Source organism: Grammomys surdaster, unplaced genomic scaffold (genome assembly GCF_004785775.1).
Source record: "Grammomys surdaster isolate TR1022 unplaced genomic scaffold, NIH_TR_1.0 166, whole genome shotgun sequence".
Taxonomy (NCBI): domain Eukaryota; kingdom Metazoa; phylum Chordata; class Mammalia; order Rodentia; family Muridae; genus Grammomys; species Grammomys surdaster.
This window is the reverse complement of record NW_021604614.1, coordinates 7,908,600-7,936,365: the sequence shown is the minus strand read 5'-3', so window position 1 is coordinate 7,936,365 and position 27,766 is coordinate 7,908,600.

The following is a 27,766-nucleotide window of genomic DNA, read 5'->3' as shown; positions in this document are numbered from 1 at the left end:
GTCATTAAGCTGGTAAGATAAGCCTGGCAAACACACAGGGTGAAGGGTCAAGTATGCAAGAAGCAGATCCTGAGAGCCTGTGTCCAGACACTGCCCCCTCCCTTAGAGCGCTTCTGATCTCTACACCTGTCTGCATTCTCCCTCAGGGTCTGAGGGTCTCTGCACTGCCATAGAAGATCCCAGGACTTCTGGAGAGAGAGAGAGAGACAGAGAGAGAGACAGAGAGAGAGACAGAGAGACAGAGAGAAAATAGGTACAGCAGGTTTCAAAGGCCTTGAGGCAGGATCCCAGTCACCCTCCTAAAACCACTCACGGACAGAAAGGACTCGCCTGTTTTGGTGTGCGCTATGGTCCACCCTGCAGGAGAGGGAAAGGAAGTGGAGAAGCGAGCCAATTTCTTGGAGCTGCACAAAGGTCTTAAACCAGACTGAAAGATGGGGGAGGGGGATGAGACACACCTACATCCTGAGCTGTGATCTTAATGACTGACACCACAGCTTCTTTTTTAACTTATTAGAGCAGATAGAGAAGGTGTGTGTGTGTATGTGTGTGTGTCTATGTGTGTGTGTCAGTGTGTGTGCATGCATGTATGTGTGGTATGTGTGCATGGGCACATATGCATGTGTCTGTGTGTGAGCATGTGTGTACATGTGTATGTCAATGTGTACATGCCTGTGCATGGGCCAGTGTGTGTATACATATGTGTGTCAGTGTGTGTACATGTGTATGTGTGTGACAGTGTGTGTGTGTCAGTGTGTGCCAATGTGTGTATACATGTGTGTGTCAATATGTGTCCCTATGTGTGTGTCAGTGGGTGTGTGCATGTGCATGTGTGTGTCAATATGTGTGTGTGTTCATGTGTGTGTGTGTGTCAGTATGTATATGTCAGTCTGTGTGCCTGTCCATGTGAGTGTCAGTGTGTGTGTGTGTGCATGTGTCAGTATGTGTGTCAGTAGGTACATATGTGTGTCAGTATGTGTGTAAGTACATATATGTCAGTGTGTGTGCCTGAGTGTGTCAGTATATTTATGTCAGTGTGTGTCAGTGTGTGTGTGCATGTGTGTGAGTATATGTGTGTCAATGTGTGTGTGCATGTGTCAGTGTGTGTGTGCACTGCATGTGTGTCAGTGTGCATATCAGTGTGTGCCAGTGTATGCATGTATATGTGTTAGTATGTGTATGTCAGTGTGTGTTTAATGTGCCCATGTCAGTGTGTGTACCTGTGTGTCAGTGTGTGCATTGCATGTGTGTATCAGTGTGTGTGTGCATATGTGTTGTCAATATGTTTATATCAATGTGTGTGCGTGTGTGTGTCAGTGTGTGTGTGTGTGTGTATGTGTAACCCAGGTTGCATGCTGCCTCAAAATCTAACTGCACGTGGATCCTGACTCTGCATAGCCCTGATTCATTAGCCACTTAAGAAAACTAATATTACGACAAGTCCCCACGGATGAGGGAGGGTTAAAACCCCTCAGTATCTCAAGGGGTCTGAAGAGCAAGTTCAAATTAATTTGCTTGAGTTACTGTGCCTGTGTGTCAACTTAGCTGCTGAGTATGATGTACAGGGGCCGGAGGCTTTGTGTAGAGCTCAAAACCAAGGTCCTGTCATGGTCGTTCTGGAGAGTCAGCACAGCAAACAAGACCATGAGGAAACCTGAGGCCAATGATGCACAATGCAACGATGGGGAAAGTGCAGTCAGGACTGAAAACCCTTCATCCTGTGCGCTCTGCATCCAGCCTTCCTGCACCCTAAGCCTCACATCTCTGTTCTCAGTAGTGGCTGGACTCGGGACTCTATTTGCCATACAGAAGCTCTCCTGATATGCAAGCAGGGCCAGTGTGGATTTTAGGATTGGGCATAGTTGTGTCCTTTTAAATAGAATTAAGAGAGTGAGCCCTTCCATGTTTGCCTGGCACCAATCTGAGGGTCACCAATGTCTTAGTTGAGTGCTGGAAACGAGTTCAGAGACAATGGAGTATTCCCACACTGGATCGTGAGAGACAGACCTCTGTTAGAACTAGAATAGCCTTCTATACCACATACCATTCAAAACTAGAGGCAGCACGAGCCTTCAAGGCTACCTCCTGGAAAATGAAGGCACACCGTCTCACAAGAGAAGAAGCCATTGAGGGCCACACAACTCATTGTCACAGAGCCAGGATCTGAGCCCAGAACATGGACTCTGCAGTCAGCAGGGGCAGGGGTGAGGGCACCCTGAGAAGCAGGAGTGGGGACACCCTGAGGCAAGGATGATGGACATTTTGAGGATCAGTCTTGGGTTGGTCCCCAGCCTATTCTTCCACAACCTGGGAGTCGATAGGATCCCATAGTATACACAGGATATATGCACACATGCATGCACACACACATACATACACATACACATACACACACACACACACACACACACCATTGTATAGGAAAGCTACAGGGTACCCCAAAATATAAGCAGTGATTGTCATTGGACAGACATGGTTCTAATTGGTATTTATTTCTATCTTATGTGTATGGGTGTTTTGCTTAAGTGTGTGTGTGTACACGTGTACATGAATGTCTGGTGCCTGAGGAGGACAGAAGAAGGCACTAGATCCCCTGAAAATACAGTTATAGATTATAAACTGACACATAGGTGCCGAGAACCAAAACTGTGTCCTTTGAGAGAACAGGAAGTGCTCCTAACCACTGAGCCATCTCTTCAGCCCAATGTCTATATTCCTTTGTATCTGAATATTCTGTAATAAATTACAGATGTGGGGAAAAAATGTTCTCAGGGCTGTCAGGGAGAGGAAAAGCCTTGTGGGCTGGTGACAGAAAGAAAGGCACACGCACCCTGAGAGGCCTTTGGCTGCTCACCAAATGCCTTCGAAACATGCCTTGACTTCAAAATTCCATTCGCATTCATTTGTTTGAAGGAAAATACTGGGTGTGATCAAATCACCCTTTCAAACTATGCATGGAACTTATCATTTCAACGTATAATATTAATAATCATGAAGATTTAAACATAACTATTCTATCAGATCCCAAAATATGCTCAGTCACATCTTCTACACAGCCCAGCAAAGTAAGACCTCAGCGATATGCACCATCATAGGGACAGCACCTTGGCTGGATGGGCATATCGGTGACTCAAATGTTTTCAAAATGCTTTTTCTCTTAAAGAATCCCTAATCAAGTAAAAACTGTTGACTATATATATGTTAATGGGGCTTGGGAGATGGTTCAATTAGTAAAGGATTTGCCACATAACCATGGGGACCCCCAGAGTTTTGAACCCCAAGAGCCCACAGGAAAAAAGTCAGATGCCAGAAGACTGGTGAGATAGCTCAGTGGTTAAGAACACTTGATGCTCTTTCAGAGGATCTGGGTTCAGTTCCCAGCATCACATGTCAGCTCACAACCACCTTCAACTCCTGTCCCAGAGGGACAAGGACACACACACAAACACACACACACACACACACACACACACGCACATACACACTGACAAAACACAAATATACATAAAAACTTTTAAAAACATCTTCTAAAGAAAAAATTTAAGCCAGACACATCTGCACACCTCAGTAACCCCAGTCAGCACTAAGTGGGGGCAGATACAACAAGAGCCCTGGAATTTGGTGGCAACTAGTCTATTCTTGTGGGCAAGCTGTAGGATCAGTGAAGGAATCCTCTCTCAAAAACATTTTTTTTAAAAAAAAAAAAGGTAAAGAATAATTGAGCAAGACGTCAGATGCCGACCTCCTAGGTTCCATATGCACACGTGTGCAGGCATGCCAGCACGTGCACGCACACAGACACACACTTACTCATATGATGGAATACACAGTGATTACTGGTCCCAAGCATCACGAGTTAAATATTACGGGATCCTGGAGGCTGCATCTAACACTGGTTCTATGATAACATGGGGAGATGATGGTGCTCTGTAAACCTCTAATTTAAAAGCCCGAGGAACAGGACCCCCGTCTCTAGGTTGCAGACCCTTTGCAGGAGCTGACAGATTCCGTTAGAGTGTCTGGAGGTTGGAGAGAAGAGACAGTTGGAAGAGCATAGCTGAGAGGAGCAGAGCCATGCTAGGATGTTAACGTTAGCCCATCTCTGCCCCAAGTAAGGTGCTGATATCTCAGGTCCCCTGCAACACTCCTTTATGCTCCCTGAAAGAGGAGAGAGCACTGAGAGTGCTCCCGCCTGGCTGCCATCAGATGCAGGCCCACACGCATGCACATACATGTACACACATTTGTATGTCATTGGTTAGAACATGTCACGTGAGCCACCCAGGCCCAAGGACTTGTAGGAATGTGGTCCTCCTCTGAGAAACAAACAACGAATCCAGGCCAGTAGAAAGGGTGGGTTTCAATGCAGAGACAGAACATGCACGCTGGAGGAAAGACACTGGCAAGTATCCGCTACCAAACACCCTTAGCCTCTGCGTCTGACTTTCTCAGTTTGGCTGTGAACAAGGCCGCTGTTTCCCAAGAGCTGGGGTTAAAGGCATGTCCCACCATGCTTGGCTCTTAAACTCTCAAATTTCTTGAACAAGAGAATATGTGAGCCTTGTCTTTTATGTCTGGCTTATTTCGCTGAACACAATATCCTCCAGCTCCATTCACTTAAGATGCATCCACCCATGGCTCCCACAGCAGAGGGCCAGGTGATAGAGAGACCACCACCATCTTCCACCCACAGGCTCAGGAGAGAGCGTACAGCTAGAACTGAAATAGAGAAGACACCAGAGAGGACAGAGGTGGCAGACAGTACACCATGAAAGCTCAGACACCAAACACAGAGACATGTCAGCACGGAGGGACAGACACCCTGATTTTCATGGCTCAATGATAAAGATCCCCAAACTACTGTGACAAGAAAGAGCCAACCATCTCTGCTGTCAGCACCAGAACTGAAGGATCCAGCAGGCAGCTAGCAAGGTGTCCAGAGGGCAGTTTCTGCACCCTCCGGGGTAGGTGCTTTCTGGAGACCCAGCTTATCCCCTCCCCCAACAGCCAGCTGCCAACGCCATTCTTAAAAAATTCTTCAGGGCACATTGGAGCATCTTCGACGGTTTGTGCCATCCGCTCCTCTGCTCGGCAGTCCTAAATAGACTTGCTTTTAACAGCACATCTGTGCCGCTTCTACATGATGCAGCCCTGCGCCTCAACAATCGGCTCACAGCACGTCATCATAGGCTCTGTGAGTTCAGCCAGGAGGTTTTCCCACATCTTACAAGCCGTGGTAGGGGGAGGTGGAGTCTCCCATCCCCTGCAGCAACACAAGCTTGTTTATCCAAAGAGCACCCTCCTGTCTCAGCATTAGACACCCAGTGGGGGACAAAAATGCTAGTCTCCAAACCCTGCTGACAAAGTGCCCGCCTGTTGACTCAGAGATAGAAAGACACTCTGCAGTATGTCACGGGTTTTCTGCAAAAGTCCTGTGCCACCATGCCTGGTTCATTTGGTGCAATTGAGCTAGCATCCACCTACCTACCTAGCCACGTCCCCAACCCCTCAAGGGGTGTTTTTAAACAATTATTGTTTTCTGGGGGTGAGGGGGTCAAGAGAAGTGAAAGGGAGAGGTTTCCCCTCCAAACAGCATGATTTCTATAAGTGAAAGCATTCTGTACCCTAAAATTGCTGGTCATCATCATATTCAGGCAACTGACTCCAGAGGAGAATGCCAGAGATCTCAAGAAGCCTTTTTGTGAACAAAAATGTATACGGCAGGCGCTTTTCTTTTTTAAAAATAGCTGCTTTGTAAATGTCACAGCAAGGATGCTAAGCAGAGTCGGAAGGAGCCTGGGACCTGTTTATTTCTATAAGAGGGAAAAAGCTAGAGCCCAGGACAGGGCGGAGTCTCCCCTGCTACTTCTTGGGAGTCTCCTGCCTCCTTCAGGCTCCTCACTGAAGCTCTTTAGAGAAACTGTTGCTATTCTGTGTTCCAGAAAGCTCAGCCTGCTCCCGTTTGGCTCAGCAGCCGAGATCCTCAACCTTCCTAACGCTGAGACCCTTTAATACGGTTCCTCGTGTTCTGGGGACCTCCCACCACCAAATGATTTCGTTGCTACTTCAAAACTATAGTTTTGCTACTGGAATGGAGTGTAATGTAAATAGCTGTATTTTCTGAGTGTCTTGGGGGAGGGGGGTTGTGACCCACATGTTGAGAACCGCTGCTCTACAGGGAAACAAGCTTGTATATGGTTTCTTGTTTTGTCATCCGATTGATGGGACACACAGACAGACAGGTAGGCAGACATGTGCATGTGCCTACACCTGCATGGAAGCACACGCTCGCGTGTGCACATACAGAGAGACAGAAAGAGAGAGAAAGAGAGAGAGAGAGAGAGAGAGAGAGAGAGAGATCACATGGTTACTAAGGGGACTTCCAGGCGCTCAGAAAGATAAGGCTAAAAAGGTGTAGCTGTTGGGGCAAAATGTGCAGACCATAACAAGAGAGAAGGGGTCATGGTGGTGGTGGGGATGTCAGTGAGCACCCACTGAGTTCTTCCACATTCTGACAGAGCTCTGAGCACACCACATCTGAAGCTATTTGTCCTTACTAGCTCTTGGCCAATAGTCTCCTCCTGGCTTTATAGAAGAGACAATAATAACTTAGGCACTGTCACCTGCTGTAGTAGTTAAGGCTTGACGAGGTCTAGAATTGCCTAGGAGACACACCTCTGGGCCTCTGTGTCGGCCATTGCGTCCCAGCAGTGACACAAGTAATTACTACATGTGGGAACAATATGGAAGAGTGAGTGCATACACAACCCTCAGGCCCTGGAGCTGCCCACCATACTGTCCCATCCCAGTACAGATGAAGTCTCCAAGAGGCAGACTCACGAAGTATGGAAGCTTCGCTTGGGCAGAACCCAGACATCAATAGCACCTGGGCTGATCTTTGTCGGTTAGTCTTTCCAGAGCCCTGTCTCCTGTCAGTGTCTGGGTAACGGATTCCTAATGGCTTGAGTGGATTAGCTGAATTCTGAATCTGGAGATGCAAGCTCAAGGTGCCTTTAAGGAAGTATGGAAACACCAGCCTTACCCATCGCTGGGAGAATAAGCTACTGTAGTCGGCACGCTACAGCTTTTGGAAAGCATCGTAATGGAAACGGTATATCTAGGGCTAGAAAACATTTTTTTCTCTGGGGCTGGATTCAGGTTAAGAGCATATGCTGCTCTTACAAAGGTCCTGAGTCCCATTCCAAGCACTCACACCGGAGATTCACAACCCTCTGTGGCTCCAAGTTCAGGAGATCTGACTCCCCTTCTGGCTCTTTCTGGTACTGCACTTGTGCACATCCACCCAAACAAAACAAAACAAAACAAAACAAACAACCAAAAAAAAACAACCCTCTTTTCAACACTTAGAAAACATAATTTCTGCTTCTACACTTGTTGCTAGTTCATTGCTTTCTGATTTTGTTTGTTCCTTTATTCTGTGTCTACCTTATTTTCTTTATCTAGTTTCCTGTGTTGAATATTTAGGCTGGTCTATTTTCTTGAGGGTGGCTGTGTCCCAGCCTTAGCCAGTAGTGTGCAAAGAGGTGGAAAACTATGGCCTAAAAGGCTAATCTGCTCTTTCACACATACACACACACATGCATATACACAGACATACACACACACACATATATATACATACATACATATACACATATACCCGTAAACACACACACATACACACATTCTCACAGTCCCACACATATACACATACACACTCATACACACATATACACATATCCATATACTCACAAACACACATGCACTCTCACACTCATATACACATACACACTCATACACACATATACTCATAAACACACATGCATACACATATACTCACACACACTCTCACACTCACACACAAACACACTCAACACACAAACACACACATCACCTCCCTTTAAGTGGGATTACATCACTTCGGCAAGGGCACATCCTGTAAGAAGCAGCAGGAGGGACCTCGTGGGAGATTGTGTCCACTTCCTCTATAAACAAGTGTGATCCACAGGAAACCCTGAATGGCAGAGGTTAGACTTCTCCCTGTCCCTGACTGGGACAGCTCTTTGACAGTGTGAGGAATACGGGACTGTCCCCTTTTATGTCTTCTCTCATGACAGAGCTTGTGCCCTGGGTCTGGAGAGCAAAGTGCTGCAGGCTGGAAGCCCAGTGACAAAGGCCACCTTCTGTCTCTTGGTTTGAAAAGCTGGAGGCCCAAGCTCAAGCCGATGGTGTGGCCAGTTTCTTTTGAGGGCCAGATGGAGAAGCTGCTTTAAGCCTGTCCCCAGTCTTCTATCAGCCTGTGGCATTCCTCAACTTAGGGACAATTGTCTGGTGTCTTTGTATGTCCCTGTAACAAATCCCACTCTGTAAGGACACACATGTCACACTGCATTCAGGGCCACTGAATAACCTTAACTGAATTTGCATCTGTGAAAACCGGTCCTACTCCCAAACAAGCTCATGTTCATAGATGCTGAGGGGAACAACTTCAGTAGCTCTGGGGAGACTCAGTAAGTCATCACAGTAAAAGAGAGGTAAACACTCATGATACACTGTAGACATCTGGCCCGAACAGGCCCCAGCCGGGAGACAGAAAGCTTCAAGTGCAGGCAAGGCTGAGCAAGGAGCAAGTATTCAAATAACTACACTGACGGTACTTAGGGATGAATGGCGGGGTAGTGTATTCACCATCTGGGGCTGACAGGTTGGCCCAGGGGAGAAGCACTTGTCACCAGACCAGACAACCTGAGTTCAACCCCCAGAGCCAACATAGGAGAAAGAAAAAACCAACTCCCACGAACTTCTGACCCCCATGTGTACACTGTGGCACATGCATTCGCACACACAGCACACACACACACAGCGCACACACACAAATCAAAGTGGATTAGTGACTTTCCTGTTGTTGTGATAAAATGCTACCACAGAAAAGCAACTTAGCTGGGCGGTGGTGGCGCACGCCTTTAATCCCAGCACTTGGGAGGCAGAGGCAGGCGGATTTCTGAGTTCGAGGCCAGCCTGGTCTACAGAGTGAGTTCCAGGTCAGCCAGGACTACACAGAGAAACCCTGTCTCAAAAAACCAAAAAAAAAAAAAAGAAAAGAAAGAAAGAAAAGCAACTTAATGGTGGGTTGGGGGTTATTTTGGTTTTGCAGTTCCAGAAGGCTTAGACTTCGTGATGGCAGAGAAGGCAAGATAACCAGAGCTGAGAAGCTGAGAGAAGTTGAGAGATCACATCTCAGCCATCTAGACAAAGCAGAGGAGAAGTGAGAAGGAGGAGGAGGAGGGATGGGAGGAAGAGGAGCGGGGGGGGGGGGAAGAGAGGAGGTGGAGAGGGAGAAGAAGTAGAGGGAGGGGAAGAGGGGGAAGAGGAGAGGAATCATGGGGAAGAAGGGGGAGAGGGAGGACAAAAGGAATATGGGAAAGAGGGAGATGAAGGAGGAGGGAGGGAGGGAGGGAGACAGGTAGGGAGTTAGGGAGAGAGGGAGGCAGGAAGGAGGGGGAGGGAGGGAGACCACACACTCAAGAAGTGGACAGAGACTATAAATCCTCAAAGTCCACCACCAGTGATATGCTTCCTCCAGCAAGGCACCACCTCCTAAATATTCCATAACCTCTCCCAAACAGCACCACCTGCTGGGGACACCAAGCATCCAAACACATATACCTATGAGGGACATTTCTCATTCAAACCACCAGAAATGTTTTAAAAGTTAAGCATCAAAAATAAAAATAAAAATAAAAAATAAAAAAAGGGGGGCTGGAGAGATGGCTCAGCGGTTAAGAGCACTGACTGCTCTTCCAGAGGTCCTGAGTTCAATTCCCAGCAACCACATGGTGGCTCACAACCACCCGTAATGAGATTGGATGTCCTCTTCCGGTGTGTCTGAAGACAGCTACAGTATACTCATATACTTAAAATAAGTAAATAAATCTTTTTTTAAAAAAAGTTAAGCATCCACCATCTGAACAAGCAAAGAGCAGCTACCTGAAATCTGACCCAAGGCAGTAGAGAAGATCTGGCTGGCTGAGATGCCAGTTTAGGGGAGGGGGGGCAATTATAAACTTTTATTTTCTAACTATCTCTGTGCTTGTCTTAATAGCTCTAACTGGGTTTCTCAGAATCTACAATGTCCAACCCTGATGTTACTTAGAAGCAGTACACACACTCCCGTGGGTTATTCTTTAATCCTTTCTTTGGTAATTGCCTGTCTTGCCTTAGGTATTTCCAAGCTAACAGGCTCATTACCTTTGTTGTCATGTTGACACAACCTAGAATCATTTAGAAAGAGAGTCTGGATGAGGGATTTGGTTGCCCTGTGGGTCTTTCTGGGGTGTTTGGGATATGAAAGCTGTGTAATGGGGGGTGTGTGGATATGGCATAGAATCTGGAATGAACTACTTGACCCTTAAGTCTTGATGGGGATTTTACAGATCGGGTTGGCCTGTGGACATGACTGTGGGAAATTATCTTGATTGCCTTCATGGACTGAGGGAAACCAAGCCCTCTATGGGTATCACCATTCCCTAGGCAGGGGTTCCTGAACTTTATGAGAGAAGAGACCAAGCAAGCAAGTGAGCAAGCACTCACTTCTCTCGGCTCTTGACTGCACATGCCATGTGACCAGCGACTAGAATTTCCCCCCTTGACGTCCCCACAGTGATGGGCTGTCGTCTGGAATTGTGAGCTGAGACAAGCTCTTCTCTCCATTAAGTTAGTTTTGTCAGGGTATTCTATTACAGTAACGGACACACTAGACCATCCAGGCACGCACCGGGCCACAGCTCCCTGAAGCATTTTTTTGTTTGTTTGTTTGTTTGGTTGGTTGGTTGGTTTTTCAACAGTAAGACGCTAAAACTCAGCATGTCAGCCTTTGTCCCAAATCCCCTCTCTAGTACTTCACTAGATGACCTTCCTAATGCATTGAAAGGACCACAGGAGCTGACAGCAGATCCCGCCCAAGTACGGGAGAGCAGCGTTGTCACACACAGGAAGGAGACAGTGGCAGGCTGGAGCCTGTGGGCCTGCCTAGGTCAGGCTTGGCAGCCTGGGGAGAACTAGTGAACGATGGGAATAAGGAGACTTTTAGCTGAGGGAGTGGGGGTTGGGAAGAGGATTTTCTTGCAGCCTTTGCAGGAAACAGCTTATACCAGCGCCCAGCTGGGCTAGGAACTGTCCACTCGCCCCAGTGCTGAAGAGTCAGGAAGACTCCTATACCAACAAGGCCTGACTCTGTGGACAAGAGAACAAATCTTATTATCTGCGTTTATATATTTGCAATCACTGCAGACATGCTCCGAATTCTGCATCTGGAGGCGAAGCCGCCCTTTGGACTGCGGGAAAGGTAAGCCACGGAGGAGTTCTGAAAACAGGAGCCGGCGGAATCATATTTCACTGTGTAAATTGACAAAGGGTCAGAAAGCTTGACCTTGGCCTCTGACGCACCTGCTCTGAAAGCCAAACTACCATTTAAATATTTATAGGCCAGGGTGGAGCTGCAGCCTGTGGTCTCTCTGGGTCCTCAGGGGGCCAGAGGCAGGGGCCATTGTAAGAGACAGCCATGCTCCCCTTCCCAGCAGGCTGTGGGGCTGGGAGAGGGTGTTGGGTAATGTGGGGCTCAGCTCCTGGGTACAGCTGATGGCCACTGCTGCTCACTGCAGAGGCCTGAATCCTGAAAGGGCAGGAGAGCTGGTCCTGCCTGTGGGGTTCACAGAGGTGGCGAGCCCTGGGGTGAGGTGGATGCTCTTCTCTGGCTCTGTGATCCATCCCTGCCATCCTCACCAGCATAGACCTTCAAATCCTACCTACTCCAGCTACAGTAATGCCTGCAAATCATGTCTGCCCTTCCTTTGCCAAGGCTAGGGATGAATAAGCTCTTCCTTCCTGCCTCCCTCTCTCTCTCTCTCTCTCTCTCTCTCTCTCTCTCTCTCTCTCTCTCTCCATATATATATATATATGTGGGATGGAAGGTTAGACAGGGCTTGACTCTATAGCTCAGGCTAGCCTTAAATTTGTAGTTCTCTGGCTTCCACTTTCCAAGTGCCAGTAACACAGTCTGAGTCACCACATCGAGCTTAACACATTTGCTAATTGCACAGTGGGCATTGCCTTCCTTCCATCTCTCAGCCCTGACTCCCTATTGAGCTGTCTTGAGCAGCTATCAAGAACTAAGACAGCCAGGAAGTGGTGGCGCACGCCTGTAATCCCAGCATTTGGGAGGCAGGGGCAGGCAGATTTCTGAGTTTGAGGCCAGCCTGGTCTATAGAGTGAGTTCCAGGACAGCCAGGGCTACATAGAGAAACCCTGTCTCGGAAACAAAAACAAAGAGAACTAAGACAAGGCTAGTCCAAATGGAAATAATTATAAGATGACCATTGGCTTTTGAAGATGATGTATGAGGAAAAGAAAGTTAAACGGCATATATGATTTTCATGTCACTCGCGTGTGGAAAATGATGGACAATTTTTTGGATTCATTAAGTCAAACATTTACTAAAACCAATCTTATCTTCCCAGCCTGAAGGAATACTCACGTATTCCTGGACCAGAGAGTTTCAATGCAGATCTTGAGAATTTGATCCACCTGGAGGATCTCAAAACTCTGGACAGACCAACTCTTGTCTAGACTAATTAACTAGAATCTCCTGGTGGGGGAAAAACCCATCTAGCTATTTTAAACCATCTCCAGTGGCTCCAGTGTGCAGCCAAGTTGGGAACAATCAGCTTCCACAGCAGGTACTGGGAGCAAGAGGGAACCGTGTGGGGAGCAAGAAAGAGCTGGTGGGTTATTTCCAGCAATTGTTAAGATGATGACAGAGAGGATCAAGGACAGGCTGGAGTGACTGATGGACCAGAAGCCGGCATGCCTCCTCATCTGCTCTACCTCTCTCAGAAGACACAGCAACCATGCTGAGGATAAAGACGAGACATCCTGCCAAAGGGGCAAAGCAGCCTAGGCGGCAGCAAGACGCCTGCTGGCAGGACTTTCTGGCCTTCGGTGGATCCAAATTCATCATCCTGGCAACACTGAACAGGAGGTGAGGCGAGGTCTCTACTTTTCATTCCTAAGATCACGTTTCCCAATGAAAGAGGCAAGACAGCAGCCAAGAGGGAGAAGATTCTAGAACAAAGAGAAGAACATGTAGAGATACATAGGGAGGGAATTGAGTTCAGAAAGGGACCGTGTGTGTGTGTGTGTGTGTGTGTGTGTGTGTGTGTGTAAGAGAGAATATGAACACACACCCACATACCTACATACACACTCACATACACACACACAATATACACACACACACATACATACCCATACACACACATACACACATAACACACACATACAACAGCATCCTCAAAACATGAAAAGACATGGTCTGGGAGATACCACAGTTGGTTAAGTGCTTGCCACACAAGCATGAAGACCTGAATTCCATCCTCCAAACCCACATTTAAAAAAGACAAGCATGAGAGTACACGCTTGTAACCCCAATACTGGCCAAGACAAAAAGATGGTCAGTCAGCCTAGGACCAAACGGATGAGTTCCACACCCACAAGAGAGACCCTGCATCAAAAAAGATAAAGTGGGCTGGGGCTGGAAAGATGGCTCAACCATTGAGAGCACTAACTGCTCTTACAGGGGACCTAGGTTCAATTCCCAGCACCCACATGGCAACTCACAACTGGCTGTAACTCCAGCTCTAAGGGATTCAGTACTGTCTTCTGATCTCTGTGTGGTGCACAGACACACATGCATGCAAAACACCCATACCCATAAAATATTTGTTTTAAATTATAAAATAGATAAAATGGACAGTGTCCCGGGATGGACACCTGAGGTCGATGTCTGGCCTTGCAGTATACACTATATTGGTAAGTTGCCATGAGCTATTTAAGCCTGTTGAGAAAAGGTTCTGAGAACCAGCAGGTCCTCCCTTATCTAGACTCAAATATTTGTATTTCAAGCGTCGTTGAAAGTTCCTTTTCCTAGACAGGCTGGGCCATAACCCTGCGACAGGGAGAAAGAAGAGCAAACTGCCTGAGACCACATGGTTGGTACCTTGAGACTGACTGAAAGAAGCTTTCCCAGCAGAGACCATAGATGCTCACCCCATGGCGTAAAAAATACCTCAAGTGGAACTGGAAGCCCGAAGCTCATCAATGGAAAGAGACTCTCCATAGGAACCCCAGCTCGGCTGCTGCTTCCCCAGTTGGTCACTGCTGGATGCTGTAAGCCCCTGATGAGATGATGTTGCCTTTGTTTGTCTGTCAATCAAGCTACTCCAGTCGTCTCTGCTGGATGTTTTAAGACTCCTGACTAGATGATGTTTTACTGTCTGTTTCTCTTTTTTCTCTGTCTCTCCCCGTCTCTCTCCCTATCTTTCTGTGTCCCTCTGTCTCTCTATCTCATCTTGCTAGTTTTTCTTTCACTTTTGCTTGCAATATGCTTAATAAAACCCATTCATTCAAAACCAAAAGTGTGGCTATCAGATCATCCTCTAGAACATAGACCAGCCCTTCACATATGCATTCACACATGTGTGTGCATACCTCTATACACACACATATACACACACACAGAGGGGGGATATATTTAACTTTACCTGTGGTTAAAAAAAATGCACACTAAAGTTACATTCAGATTCTCTCAAACTGGCAAAAATTACCAAGCACAGCAACAAACTGTGCAAGAAAAGTACCCCCAGATACTTCTGAGAATGGCATTCTGCAGGGGCCTCCCCCCAAAAAATTGCTGTGGGTCTACTTCTCAACACAGCAACGCTGCTGCTGGTAATTTAACCTCAAGACAGTAAGAATTATCTATGATGCTACAAAAATATACATGCATTGGGTGCTCCATCTAGCCTTATTAATGACTTCCGGAGAGACGGCTCAATTGGCTCTTGCAGAGGACCCTGGTTCAATTCCTAGCATTGCCAATGGGACAGTTTACAACTGTAACTACAGATTCTGGGGACTCAGTTCCTCTGGCCTCCTGGGGTACCTGCATATATATGTGTATACATACATACATACACATACACAAATTAAAAATAATAATTTTAATAAAAATATTAAGAAGTATTTTTTTTGTTTTTTCGAGACAGGGTTTCTCTGTGTAGCCCTGGCTGTCCTGGAACTCACTCTGTAGACCAGGCTAGCTTCAAACTCTCGAACTCAGAGATCTGCCTGCCTCTGCCTCCCAAGTGCTGGGATTAAAAGTGTGCGCCACCACCGCCCGGCTTATAAGAAGTATTTTTAAAAGAATGGCAAAGAGTCAGAAATAATCATAGAGGCTCATATGTAGCAAAGCAGTTGAAGAAAATTTAGAGGCTTCCCAAAGGCAAGTGCTACAGGACACAAGCCGGAAGAAAGATGTGCCTTGTGGGGTGGGGTGGACAAATCTCCAGGGTACAGTATAGCATAGAGGAGGCTGATGAACTTTTGTGCAGAGAGTTTGAGACAGGGTCTATATCACTCTGACCATCTTGGAACTCTCTATGTGGACCAGGCTGGCCTTGAACTCACTGTGGTTGCCAACATCACTGGATTTTGAATCGTTTAGTAGACACTCCTCTGGATGTGTCTGTGAGGGAGTTTCCAGAGCAGTTTTAACTGAAAAGGGAAGACCCACTCTGGTATGGCTGACACCATCCTTGTGAGCCAGAGACGCCTGATGTCCTTTGGCTGAATGCTGATGAAGAGAGTCAACACCTCTGGTTGGAAAGCTGGATTTTTCTGTGAAAACCCTGCTTTGATAAGCCCCCTTCACTAATATGTGAGAAATGGATTTATGGATACTGGGAATTGAACTCAGGACCTTTGGAAGAGCAGCCAGTGTTCTTAACCACTGAGCCATCTCTCCAGCCCAAGAAACAGACATATGAGCTGAGCACCAGCTTCCCCTGCTCTCCACTTCCTGACTGCGGAGGCCACGTGACCGGCTCCTTCCCTCACCCACTGCCATGTTGTCACCAATATGAAGGACTCTATTTCCTTGGTCCATGATGGAAAGTTGGCCTCTTTTCCCTTAAGCTTTTCTCCAAATATTTGTTAAAGAGATGAGAAAAAGCAACGGGTAGGGGGAGGGGCAACAATCTATTAATTGACAAAAATGAATGTCTTCGCTGTGGAAAAGATGTTGTCCTGAAATGTGTGTGCACTGCGGGGCGGGGCGGGGGCTGAGGAGCTCATTAGCATATTGTTCTGCATCACTGCTATGGAGAGAACACTGGACATCTCCGCTACTAGTTATTAGGAGTATTTCAACGCTGTTAGCTATTATGGTCACAGGGTTACACAGTAAATCCCCTGAACATACCCCTCCTGCGCAAATGAATTAGATATGCCGTTAAATCTGGGCACCATGCAAGAGATTGAGGAAAAGAGGAAGGCCACAAAATGGCTCAGGAGATAAAAGTGCTGGCTGCCAAGCCTGATAGCCCGAGTTCGATTCCCAGGACCAGAAGGGGAGATCTGACTCTTATAAGTTTCCCTTTGCCCTCCATACTCAGATGCATAGGCACAAAAGCACAGAATATGTAAGTAAACCGTAATTTTTTTTTTTTTAAGGAGAGAATGGCTCAGAGGTTAAGAACACTGACTGCTCTTCCGGAGGACCTAAGTTCAATTCCCAGCAACCACATGGTGGCTCATAACCATCTGTAATGGGATCTGGTGCCCTCTTCTGACATGCAGACATACATGCAAGTAGAACATTGTATACATAATATAAAATACTTAAAAAAAAAAAAAAGAGAGAGCGTGTGTGTGTGTGTGTGTGTGTGTGTGTTTTCTCACTTGTGTAAAAAGAAACACAAGACACTAAACTGGAAAGGAAAGAAGTCGAGCTGGAAAGGCAGCTGCGCTGGGATGGGGTAGGGACAGGGAGGAAAGGGAAAGTGGGTGAGGAGAGAGAAGGGTGGGGAGGGACTGAGCTTGTCCCAGGAGTTCCCTCTTAAGTCCTTCTAACTTGGAACGGTGTCAGGAAGTTAGTTTGGAGATGGTCCTTAGGAGTCTTTGGGAATGAAGCTGTCTTAGAGGTATGGGTTCCCTCAGCTCTTCTGTGTGGAGCTCTCTGTGTAAGGGCTCGGGACACTGCTTTCCCAGTGAGGGGTCTTGGTGTGCACACACCAAAGAGGAAGCCCTTCTGTTGTAACAGATCCCAACAGACTCATTCCTTTCCTAGAAGGCAAGGGCTCTGGTACCAGATACATTCAGGAAAAGGTAGGGGGAGAGGGGGAAAGAGAGATGGTGGTGGGGAAACTGACAAGTGGAGAAAGAAACAGGAACAGCTGAGCTGAGCTGAGCTGAGCTGGGCTCCCCCTGACTGCAACCCCGTGGAGGGGCCGGGCCAGGCAGTGGAACTTCCCACGAATTTGCTTGGGTGGTATGAGGATTATGGATCTGGATGCTAAAGACAACAGCTAACATACTCAAAGCAACCAGCAGTGTTTTCCTAGGAACAAGCTATTAAGTGTACAGCTTGTGTGTGGGGTGAATCCAGTCTTCTCCCCATCAGTGAGAGAGCTAAAACCGTGGACAGAAGAGACAGCAGGTGAGACTGTGGACTGGTCCCTAGTGGGAGATCAGCTGGTCTGCAAACAGGCTGCAAACAGAAATAGAACTAGACTAGCTGCTGCTGCTGAGCTTGCTACAGGGCTTAGCTAATGTGCATGGGGCCCAGGGTTCACCAGCTAGCACCACATACAAATCAGCGTAGTGGCTGTGATGGTTTAAATGTATTTGGCCCAGGGAGTGGCACTATTTGGAGGTGTGACCTTGTTGGAGTAGGTGTGTTACTGTGGGCATGGGGCTTTAAGACCCTCTTTCTAGCTCCTTGGAAGCCAGTCTTCTGTTTGCCTTTGATTCTGCCATGTTCCCGCCTTGATGATAATGGATTGAACCTCTGAACCTGTAAGCCAGTCCCAACTAAATGTTGTCCTTATAAAAGTTGCCTTGGTCAACTTGCTCATGGTGTCTCTTCACATCAGTAAAACCTTAAGACAGTGGTACAAGCCAGTAATCCAAGCACATGGGTGGTAGAGGCAGGAGGATCAGAAGTTCAAGGTCTTTCTTAATTACTATAAAATTGAAAGTCAGCCTGAATTACAAAAAAAAAGGAAGGAAGGAAGGAAGGAAGGAAGGAAGGAAGGAAGGAAGGAAGAAAAGAAAAAGGAAGGAAAGAAAGAAGAAAGAAAAAGAAAGAAGAAAGAAAGAAAGAAAGAAAGAAAGAAAGAAAGAAAGAAAGAAAGAAAGAAAGGGAAGGACAAAGAAAGAGAAAGAAAATGATGCATGGAATTCTGATCTCACAGTCCTACTGTGTGATCTCTTTCAGCAGCTCCCAGAGGCAGAGACCCCAGTAGCAGCGAACACCACTGTAACTCTACCTAATTCCCACCTTGGGTAGAGGAAGCAGGGGCTCCCCCCCCAATCTCTACGAAGGTGGCAGGAAAAAATGAGGAGTCCCTGAACCCCTTGCTGACTGGAGACAAAAAGACTCAAAGAGGTATCCACGTCTCAAAAAGTACAAGTGTAACCAGAGGTGCTTGTACACCCCCTCACTCAGGAAGCTGAGGCAGGAGGATTGTGAGCTGCAGGCCAGACAGAGCTATGAAACAAAGATGTGTTAAAACGAACCCCACAGCAACCAGCTTGGAATATCTCAAGACGTCCATTCCCCCAATACTTCAATTTAAGAATAATAATAATAATAATAATAATAAATGCCCATGAATTTGCCTAGTGATACGTGGGGTAGAGAAGAGAGAACTTTCCTTCACATAGGAAAAGCTTTGGGAGAGCCTAGAAGCTGCACGCAACTACTGAAACTGACTCGAATATCAGCCATAAGTGATACTCAGACAAGTTAGAGGAGGAGAGGGCACCCACACATTCTCAAGGCACCTTACTAACCAAGTCACATCAAAGAGAAGCTGTGGACCCACCTCCACCGTGTGAACACTGAAGCCACCAGCTTCCTGATAAGATGTACCAGACGGGACAACATCAGGTCTCCTGTGTTCCCACGGCAGCTCTGAATCCACAGCCTAGTACCATCAAGTGGTCCCTGCTACCAACAACCAACTTCCTGACTCTGCTGGCTCGGCTGGGATTTTCTAGGAGGCTGGCCCAGATAGAACTACCACTTGCTCTCAAATCAAACTTGCATTTCCCTCCCTTCTTTGCGAACGATCTGAGAACAGGTTGCGGAACAGAAGGCATCGCAGGAAGGAAATAAAACTCCGAGTGATCGGAGGGCCAAGGGATCTCTCCTTCCAACGTCATCAGCAAGCTGGAGATTGTGTTCAAATGAAAGCTGCCGGTCCTCTTTGTGAGACAGACTCCTACTGACGGGGGACACAGGGACACAGATGCACAACAGCTCTATTGTTTAATCAAACGACCTCCAGGGCAGGAAAATCAGCAATGTTTGCAAGAAAAGATTTTGCTTGGCTTGGTGCAATTCTGAAGCCCTGGGGGTGTACACCCACCAGCCAGATGTTACTGGAAGTAAGTCACAACCAGTATGGGCAGAAGCCCTGTGTCTTAACATCCAAAACAGATGTGCATCTTTTCAAGGCAAAGAAACTTTTTTTTTAAAGATTTGGTCCAGCATGCCCTAATTTCCATCACACCCACACACCCCAGCTCGCATCACTGTTTGCTGTTCTCCAGCCTCTTCATGCCATCTGCACAGAGGCCCAGGAGTCTAACCTCTGAGCACAGTGCTCACTCAGCAATGTGGACCAGAGAGAGTGAGGGGAAGAGACTATAGTCCATCCTGTCTAGAAACAGACAGCTTCCCCGAACTGGGTGATGCCAAGAGAGATAAGCATAGGAATCATCCACAGGATTGTGGGTACGCTATAACATCAAAAGGCATGAAAGCTAGGTAGAGGTATCTCTGAGTTCAAGGCCAGGCTGGTCTAAATAGTGAGTTCTAGGTTGGCTAGGGCTATACAGTGAGACTGTGCCTTAAAACTAAAATGCATGACACTTGGGCTAGAGAGATGGCTCAGCAGTTATGAGCATCAGTTGCTCTCCCAGAAGACCCAGGTCACTTCCAAACAGCCAGAATGGTGGCTAACAAGCTGCTATCACTCTAGTCTCCGAAGCTATGATGCTCTCTTTTGACCTCCGTCAGCTCTATGTGCATGCTGCCTTTCTGCAGGCCCTACCCATAAAGCAAAATACTTATTTTGAAAGAAAATAGGATTGGCAAGATGGCTCTGCGGGTACAAAGACTCACTGCCTAGCCTGGCAGCCTGAGGTCCATCCCTGGGTCCCACATGGCAGAAGAGGGAGGAGCCAGCCCCAGTGAAATATCCTTTATTAGAGATGCCGTGGTCATGGTATCTCTTCACAGCAATGGAAACCCTAAGACAGTCTTCTACTGTTGCCAAAGACTGATCATGTCATCGGTCCTTAGATACCCAAGTCTTAAAAAAAAATGTCCACAGTCAGAGACAGGAATGAACAGGAAATAAATGTGTTCTCTCAGCCAGGTCTGACTCTCACAGCTGACTCATTAAGTCAGCTAAATCACTTACCTGGCGGGATTATTTATGGAAATAAGCAATGGGTTCCCACCAGCGGGGAGGGCAGATAAACAGCATCTTCAGACGGTTCTGGAGACTGGAGCTCATGCGAGGAGACTTTTTACAGGAGCCAAACCCCAATTTCCCGAGGCTTCCTGGTTCTCCAGACCCCTTTCATTCTCATCAAATGAGGTCACTGTACCCTGAGGTCATCCTGCAGTGCCTTCTGCCAGGTGGGATGGAAGGGTGGGGCTCACTGGCTACCCAGGCTGACACCTGGGGCAGACCTCAGGAATGGGAAATTGTGTGAGGTGGGGGAGTAAAGATGCTGAGGTGGTCAGGGGCTATGGAAGAATGAAGGCTGCAGCCAGCCACTCAGAAGTAGGGTGAGGAGATGGCGGTGCAAGCCTGTCAACCCAGCTACTTGGAAGGTTAAGGCAGAAGGATGGAAAACCCTGGGCTACAGGGTGATTCTAGCCTGGGCAACTTAGTGAGAGCCTGCCTTGAAACAAGAAGAGAAAGTAGGGAGTGTGGCTCAGTTGTTAGACACTTGCCTAGCATGTGTTCAATCGGGGGGGGGGGGGGTTCATAGGGTAGGAGATGGAGAGAAGGAAGGGGGAAGGAAGGAAGAGAAAGGAAGGAAGGAAAGGAGGGAGGGAGGGAGGGAGGGAGAGAGGGAAGGAGGGAAACAGAGAAAGAAGGGGAGGAAAAGAAGGGAGAAAGAGAGGGAGCAAAGGGGAAGAGGGGGAAAGGAAAAAACCGAGAGGGGGGAGGGAGGGAGGGACGTGAGGGTTGGGGGCCAAAAGATTCCCAGAGCCTCTAATTTCTTTTCAAGAAAACTATCACCAACATATGGTATTATTGGTCATCTCTGAGCTTCTAGTTTAGCACAGAGGGCTAATTCAAGCTAGAAAACATGGTGTGTCTGCAGGTCTTACGGGGACATCTTAAAGGTCAGTCCTTTGTAAGTTCGGCTTCCTCTGCCCACGTACCCTCATTAGGAGGTTGCTTGGTTCTATAACCCCTTCCCTCAGTAGCTAGGGATCTGTGCTGCTCTCAGCCCACTCACCAGCCCTCCCCCTCCCGCAACCCATGGTGTCTGCCTCGGCACTGATAGAGGAATCTGACTTGAGCTGAATGCCAGGAACATCCCCAGAACAGTTCCCTGTCCAGGCTCCTAACAGCACAGAGGTGCTGCCGGAGCAGACTGTGTGTATCCCCACCTGGTCACCCACTCAGGAGCCTGGCTCTCTTCCTGGCTCTCTTGGCTGGCAGTCAAGCAGTGTAGATACCTTCACACGGGCTGCATGACCCGTTTAAGGCCAAGTTGGTATATGCAAGCCAATATTGGGGGTAAATACATACACACACACACACACACACACACACACACACACACACACACACATACTGGGAGACAGGGAGAAAGGAGGCAGGCTGGGGCCAGCATGGCTGGTTCCTGCTGCACAGGGCAGAACCCAGACTGGAGGTTGCTGCCCCAGGAGTTGGTGTCTAATAAATCATATGCCTAGGATGGACTCAAGGTTGTCAAAATCTGTATTTAGTTTGGAGAACCAGTGGTGATGTTAGAGATCGGAATGGCAGTACCCTGTCAGGCAGGGGCTTCCAGCATCCGAATAGGATGGTGCCTGCAAAACTTCCTCACATGGAAATATTGTGAGCTAGCCCCACCCCCTTTTTTAAATAGATGCTCTACTACAAAATGCTGCACAGAAAACCACTTCACATTCCACCCAGATCCAAGCTTCATAAATGGCTTTCAGTCACAAGAAAGTCAGACTTCTCAGACAAGAGGCCCAAGTGTGAGAATGAATTTCCTTGGCCATAAGCTACACCTTGAATGACCTGTGGAAAATCAAGAGAGAGTTCTCAGAGAGGCAAAACTTAGAAAAACTAGGAGGGAAGGAGGCCTGCTCCCTCCCCCAGCTTTTTCAAACAGTCTCACTGTATAGAATCTTGCTGGCCTCAGACTATGTATCCCAGGCTGGCCTTGACCTTACAGGAATTATCCATCCCCAGCCTTCTAAGTGCTGAGATTCCAGGCATGAGCCACCACCCAGCTTATTTCCCTCTGTTTGAGACATGGTCTCACACACTAGCTGAGGCTAGCCTAGAACTCATGACATAGTCCAAGCTAACTTTAAACTCATGGAAATCCTCCTGCCTCAGCGTCTTAGTCCCTCCTCTTCAAAGAGTAGATGTTTCCTCTTCCTAGATCCATCCTGCTAGGATCCTCGCGGGTGTGAAGGCTTACCCACAGTGACTTCATACAGAAAAGAGCCAAGTTTGGAAGGAGCCTGCCTGTCTCTCCACAGACCCCTCCACCACTGCACGCCCTCAGCAAGGATTGAGGATAATCCACACAGCCGGATGATATCTGAGACGTACATCCAGAAAGATCAAGGTGCATAAGAGTGGACAGCGAGAGCCAGGTGATAAGACTCTTGCTGGCCACACAGGATTCTCACTCAGCCAACACATACCCATGACTACCTGCTTCAAAGGCAGAGGTCCTCGGGAGGCAGCTTGGTCCCAGGCATGCCACCCCTTTGCAGGGGAGACATGCAGTGTGTCTGGTGAAATTTTTCAGTGGTTATTGCTGTGGGGTATGGAGGTTGTCCCTCACACTCAGTTCGTGATTAGCAGGTGACGTTGGGACACTGAAGAGCAAGCTAAAGAAACTTCAGAAGGAACCATAGTTCTGGTTGAGAAGACTGATGTATCTTTCAACCTATGGCTTGGATGAGATTGGCCCCATAGGCTCATTTGTCTGAATGCTTGATCCCCAGTTACTGGAACTGTTTGGGAAGGACTGCGGGGGGTGTGGCTTTGTTGGAGGAAGCGGGTCACTGGATGTGTGCTTTGAGGTTTCAGAAACCCACACTAGCCCTAGTCTCTCTTTGTCCCTCCCTTCCTCTATCCCCTCCTCAGGATATAAAGCTCTCAGCTACTGCTCCAGCACCACATCTGCCTGCTGCCACAGTCTCCGCCATCATAATCATAGGCAAACCTTCTAAAACTGTAAGTGAGCGCCCAATTTTATAAGCGTTGCCTTGGCCGTGGTGTCTCATCACAGCAGTAGGACAGTGACTCAGACACAAACCTCAGCCAAGAGACTTGGGTTTGCAGAAGCTGGTGAACGACACAGAGAGTCACAACTGGTCCAAGTGTAGAGAATGAGAGACAATGAGTGTTCAACCCTAAAGGAGACCAGCCTCCTGCTCCCAAAGCTCGGGGATCGTGGAAGAGCGCATTGAGAGAATGCAGAACCAGAGGAGATGGACAACCACAAGGAAACGTCTTCTGCACACAGCAGGGAAGCTGCACATAGGAACTCACAGCAATTGTAGCAGCATGCACAGGACCTGTGCAAGCCCAAGATGAACAAATCCCAACACAGAGACGAGAATTGGACCCACAATCCCACCCCTATCCGTGGAGCAAATGGCAATTGTTAACTGCTGGGAAAGACAGTTTTCTCTCCCGGGTATAGTCCTGGTAAGTTGACCATTGCCCAGTGGAAGACCACACAGCCAAGAATTAGGGTAGCACAAATTAAACAACAAAACCAAACCAAAATCAAGACAACAACAACTAAAAAAAGGGAGGAGACTGAACTCTCAACTAACTTTCAAAAGAAATAAAGGTGCTGTGATTAGGGCATTATCAACTGCTCCCTGTATTCACCCAACTGTCTCCTAACAAGGATGTGTAAATAAAAATCTGTCCTTCCAAGAAAATTGTGTTTTTTTTTCAGTAAAAATATACCAGCCTCGTATATTAGTCATTTGGTAACACTAAAGTCTCTCAGTGTTGTTCAGCCACCACCTCTGATGGTTCCAGAAAGTTCTCGAGCCCCACTGTGTTCTGAGTCCATTAAGCATCAACTCCCTGGTCCCTCTATTCCCAGCAGGAAGCGTCCATTTCACCCCCAGGCTCTGTCAACTGCTTCCAGAAGTTTCCTTAAGTCAATCTCAGGCCTCATGCTAACGAGCCAACTTTAAGCAATGCTTTCAGATGAATTGAAGGTCATGGGTGTTAATTACCAGCACTTGTAATTAAGAGCTTTTCCCATTCCTCCCCCACCACGTGACAGCCCCAGGCCAGTATTTCTTATAGATTGATACACATGACAGATCTCAGTAGCCTCATAAATATGGATCTCACATCTGTCCTGTGAAGCCACGGGAGCACCCAGCATCCCTGCTCCAGCGAGGAAGATGCCACGTATGCAAAGGGAGATCAGAAGCCTTTTTCAGGTCTATGTGGAGATGTGGGTCCCTATCACATAGTAGAGACACAGGCAGAAGACAAGTGGTCCTGTAGGTTATGTGGAATTTACACACACCGTTCCTGTGCCTCTCCACATGATTCCGGAAACCTTCTGGACTGAGCCACTCAAGGTTCCCGTCATTTCCTGATGTTAGCATTGGCCTAACCCACAGCAAGACACAGATGCGAGCCGCTAAAATCCCCACAATACATCGCTCACTGGGGACGGTTAATAGAAGCTGCTGCTCCTGAGAGCTAAAATATGCTTGGAAGTTGCAGTAGGCTATGAAAATGTTGTCTTCTGAGAACTTCAGATTGCATCAAAAATGAACGTGACGGGTGACGTGGGGTATGCCTGGCATTTTACGGCAGAGCCAGCAGAAGCAACAAGATGAAAGGGCTTGGCTGGATTCCTCCATGCCAGGCAAAGCACTGTCCAGTCCCTGGTTAGACCGTAGCATGCTGTGGAGGACCACACAGTAGCAAGACACCCACTCACTGGCTTCACTCAGAAGGGCAGGGCTGTGGGGCTAGCAAGATGGTTCTGAGTGTACTGGACTCTTACAGTTCAGTTCCCAGCACCCACGTCAGGCAACTCCCAACTACCTGCAACTTCAGTTTCAGGGGATCCAACACCCTCCCCAGGATACATTAGGACCCACACAAAATACAGCATTTTTTTCACAAAGACAAGCACAACACACACCTAAGTAAGAACCAAAAAATTAAATTTTAAGAATAAAAGAGGCAAGACCTGTTTCCACAGGACTCTGGAGTTACAGCTATAATTAAACGTCTTTCAGGTGCAAATCGTCCTTGTTTTGGTTTGGTTGTTGTTGTTTTCCGAGACAGGGTTTCTCTGTGTAGTCCTGGCTGTCCTGGAACTCATTCTGTAGATCAGGCTGGCCTCGAACTCAGAAATCCACCTGCCTCTGCCTCCCAAGTGCTGGGATTAAAGGCGTGTGCCACCACCACCCAGCAGAAACCATCCTAATATAACAAAATGTTCATCCCGAAAAGATTTGTACGTAAAGTATTTCTTTTTAAGAAATGGATGGTCAGGGCTGAAGAGATGTCTCAGTTGGTTAAGAGCACTGACTGCTTTTCCAGAGGACCTGTGTTCAATTCCCAGCAACCACATGGGTGGCTCACAACCATCTGCAATGGAATCTGATGCCCTCTTCTGGTGTGTCTGAAGACAGTTACAGTGTACTCATATACATTAAATAAATAAATAATAAGTAAATAAATAAATCTTTTTTAAAAAAAAGGAAAAGAAATGGGTAATCCTATTTGATGTGCTAATTACTCTAGGGCCATGTGATGTTTGGGTAATTCACTGTTGTGGTGATGTCATATCATAGGCCAAGGATCACAGGACATTTCTAGCCCAACTTGGGCTACATAGTAAGCTGGCGTAGCTATGGTGGGTTGAACAGTTCCTCCCTCGTCACAGATCCTGTGACCTTACTTGACAACAGGTCCCCTGCAGATTCAGTTCAAGCAGACATGGAGACCAGGTTACCCCTCGAGCTAGTAAATATGTCCTTAGAAGAGTCTGACTATATAGAAAGAATGATGACAGGCCAGAGATGTAGCCACAAGCCATGGAGTGCAGGGGACTGCTCGCCACTAGAAGCTGGGGTAGGGGCAGAAGAGGTCCTCTCTTACCCATCTACCCACCTAGGAGCATGACCTTGAATTTGAACATTCAAACATAAGTTTCTGTTCTGAGGCAGAAGCTTGAGGCAGTGACACAATGGTAGAACATTCCTGTCTCACTCTCCTCCCTCACTGTCTCCCAGGGACTCCACAAGCCTGATCCAGGCACCATGGTCTGGCATCCATTTACATCAGCAAATCTGGCCTCTCTGCCAGGAGGATCCTTCTGTGTGGTGCACAAGGAACAGGCAGAGCCTCCTGAAAGAGCTATACTCTGTTCCTCCTCAGGATTATTCCCAGGATGAAGGCATAGACAGAGCATACAGCCCCTGGAAACAGACATCTCAAAGGAAGCAACCTTGGGTCTGCAACTCACCTGGCTACACATCCCAGCTGTCTCTCATACCAGTCTCACCAAGAGAGAAAACCCATCTAGTACTGGAGGTCCTTGCAGTTGTCCTGACTAGAGTGCCCTCCAGACCACAGTCACCCATCTCCTCTGGGGTCCTTCTGAATTGAAGATCCATTTGTGTGTCATGTGACACCCATCACAGATCTTTCTCACCTTCATACTGAGGGCTGGAACATACATCCTCTGCCCCTTCCCAGCCCCCAGTGGATCCTTTGAGCCAAGGGGTACCACAAACAGGAAGCACCAAGGACACTGAAGTATGGTGTGCACACAGAAACCATGAGGCCACTGTCACCTTCCCACCATCCCACATGAGACAGAAACTCAGACAGGAACCCTCATGTTGGACTCACGTCGCTCTGCTTGCTGATCCTGACAGTAGGGCCTCATGGTCAGTGGCGAGCATAAATTCAAGAATCTGCTGAGATTAGAGGTCATCGCTATGTAGGACGACAACAGTCTGCCAAGACTGCACACAAGGCAGACAATGGCCCAGGGCTGGCCCAGGGCCCGGCACACACAGCTAAGGCAGTTATCACTTGGCTGGGTCCACAAGGGCGAGGCCATGTGTTCCAACACCAACAAGTGTGTGTCTGCTGCCAGCTGGCTGGATGCCACTGAAGGGGCTCCAGAGTCCAGCTGGGAGCAAGGAGGGTGGTGAGGAGGAAGGGATAAACGGAAAGGATGCCAGGGAGAGATGCAGGAGAGGACCAAGGGCAGCCCAAAACACAAGCAGGCCAGGGCAGCCCAGAAGAGCCTCCCAAAGAAGTCCCCAGAAAGAGATCACCCGCTTACTAACGGGTTATTTCATTCAAAGTGTGTGTGTGTGTGTGTGTGTGTGTGTGTGTGTGTGTGTGTGTGTGTG